A 3,290-nucleotide genomic window follows, 5' to 3' on the forward strand; every position below is an offset into this window, starting at 1 on the left:
TTTACCTCAGTTAAGAACCAATGTTATAAATCTAGTAGGAGAATCACGCAAGACCTCGTGAACACCTACACATAAAAGAAAAAATACTTGCACCCAATGCGATCAAGGGGTTTCTAAATCCCCTCGGCAGTTAATTGCAAGGATCAAGTCTGATAATGGTAGATGGATAAAAAACACAAAACAAAAGAATGGTAAATAAGTTGCAGCAATATATTTTTGGATTTTATATATGATAAAGATAGACCCGGGGGGCATAGTTTACAAAAGAGGCTTTTCTCTCGAACAAAAAACATATGGTGGGTAAAGAAATTACTGTTGGGCAATCGATAGAAAAGCACATAGTTATGACGATATACATGGCAATGATCATGTCTATAGGCATCACGTCTGAGACAAGTAGACCGACTCCTGCCTGCATCTATTACTATTACTCCACACATCGACCGCTATCCAGCATCCATTTAGAGTATTAAGTCCATAAAGAACAGAGTAACTCCTTAAGTAAGATCACATAATGTAGAAAAAGTAAATCCAATCACTATGAATAAACCCCATGGATTTCTCGTTAATGGCAATAATACAAATATGTGTCTTGTCCCTTTCTATCACTGGGATATAGAACACCGCAAGATTGAACCTATGACAAATCACCTCTCCCATTGCAAGATAAATCAATCTAGTTGGGCGCCAAACAAAAAAGATAGATCAGGGAGAAATATAAAGCTATAATAATCATGCATATTAGAAATCAGAAAAGACTCAAATAATATTAATGTATAATCTGATCATAAACACACGATTCATCGGTTCCCAACAAACACACCGCAAAATAAGATTACATCAAATAGATCTCCAAGAACATCGAGGAGAACATTGTATTGAAGATAAAAAAGAGAGAAGAAGCCATCTATCTACGAGCAATGGACCCATAATCTATGGTACACTACTCACATATCATCGCAAGGGCAACAAGGTTGATGTAGAAGCCCTTCATGATTGATTCCCCCTTCGACAGGGTGCCAAAAAAGGCCTCCAGATGGGATCTCCGAAGAACAGAAACTTGCAGCGGCGGAAAAATTATTTTGGGTTGCTCTCTACTGGTATCCTGATTGAGAATTTATAGAGGCCGAATTATGTCAAATGAAGCAACGATGGGCCCACAATGTACAAGGGCGCGCCTACCCCTTGGGCGCGCCCTTGTGCCTTGTGGCATTCTCATTCCACGTCTGGTCTCCTTCCGAAGCTTCAAGGGTCCCTTTTGTCCACGAAAAAATCATCAAAAAGTTTCGTGGCATTTGGACTTCATTTGGTATAGAATTTTGGAAAACCAAAAACAAGAAAAAACCCAGCAATTGGCACTTGACACTAGGTTAATTAGTTAGTCCAAAAAATGATATATAATGGCAGATAAATGCATATAAACATCCAAGATTGATATTATAATATCATGGAACAATAAAAAATTAATGATATGTTGAAGACGTGTAAAGCATCCAAGGTTAATTCCAGCTCGTCCTCGAGTAGGTAATGTTAAAAGTAGAATTTTTGATGTGAAATTCTACCTAACATGTTCATCATATAATCTTTATTTTATGGTATGAATATTTGGATCCGAATTATTCAAAGCAATACTCTATAGTTTGACATAAAGACATCAATACTCAGACATATAAATGAACAATCACGACTTTCAAAATATCAATGCTAAAGAACTCTATCCCTAGAAAATCATATAGCATTGTCATGCTCCTTCTTCTGAACACAAAGTATAAATCATATAGCCTTGTCAGCCAAGCAATCGGTTCATACATACTCCCTCCGTTCGGAATTACTCGTCCAAAAAATGAATGTATCTGGATGTATTTTAGTTGTACATACATTCATTTTTGTGACAAGTAATTCCGAACGGAGGGAGTACTTTTTAACGCGCTTCAGCTTTTTTAACCATCGCACAATACATGCGCAAGCCATGGATATAACACTATGGGTGAAATAAAATATGGTGGTAGAGATTGATATGAAGAAGACAAAAAACAAGAAATCTCACATAAAAAAGGAAAAAGTCTCACAGTGACTGAAAGGCGGGAAGCAGGGCATGTGATTTTTCTTCTTCACAAAAACACCCTCCAATTTTTTTATTTATCACACAAAAGTCCATGTTGACATTTTTTTAGTGCTTAGTCAGTAAAGCAATAACATAATAACGTCTATGATACAATATTCTTTTCTTTCGAGGGGACGTCTATGATACATAACTCCCGTTTAATGTGTCAAACAAAGTTGCTCCTAGAGCTGAAATGGCCTGTAGTCAATGCGGCCCATTGGCACCTATTTTTTCTTTTAAATTTGTAACATGTATGTAAATTCTAATCGAAGATAAAAACATAACTTTCAATTATTCTTGCGGTATAAACATTTTACATACAAAATAAATAAATATTTTTCAAAATCATTTATGTATTATTTCACAAATATACATATATTTAAAATAATATTTATGAAAGATAAATATGTTTTTATACTCAACAATACAAATAAAGCCCATGTTGTATATATATATATATATATATATATATATATATATATATATATATATATATATATATATATATATATATATATATATATATATATATATACAGAAATTGTAGTCTTGCATTATAAGTAATATACATATACAGAAATTGCATTATAAAATTTACATATACATAAATTGCATTATAAAATATACGTATTAAATTGAAATGTGTCCATATAATTAAATTATAAATTACAAAAATATGCACGTAATAATATGCATATTATGAAAGATATCAAATTTATTTTCTATTTTTCCGTATATTTCAGTAAATGCTTATACTCCCTCCATCTCAAAATAAGTGTCTTGACCTTAGTACAAGTTTGTACTAAAGTTAGTACAAAGTTGAGACACTTATGTTGGGACCTTAGTACAATTTTGTACTAAAGTTAGTACAAAGTTGAGACACTTATTTTCGGACGGAGGGAGTACAAGTTTACAAATGTTGAAAGTTTTAACCCAATATTGATTGTTTTTATATCCTTTTAATCTTATAACAGAATGCACTCCGTGCAGCCCATTTGCACTTTTATTTTATAGGAGCTTATAAAATATATGTAAATTAAAATCATATGTAATATAAATAATATATCATAAATAGTTATAAATATATTAAAATATAAATTACAAAATTATTCACGAAATAATATGCATAAGTAACAAAAATATAAGATATATTTTGTTTTCTATATATTTAAATAAATGCTTAGAT

The sequence above is a fragment of the Triticum aestivum genome, chromosome 6B (genome assembly GCF_018294505.1).
Source record: "Triticum aestivum cultivar Chinese Spring chromosome 6B, IWGSC CS RefSeq v2.1, whole genome shotgun sequence".
In the NCBI taxonomy this organism is placed as follows: Eukaryota; Viridiplantae; Streptophyta; class Magnoliopsida; order Poales; family Poaceae; genus Triticum; species Triticum aestivum.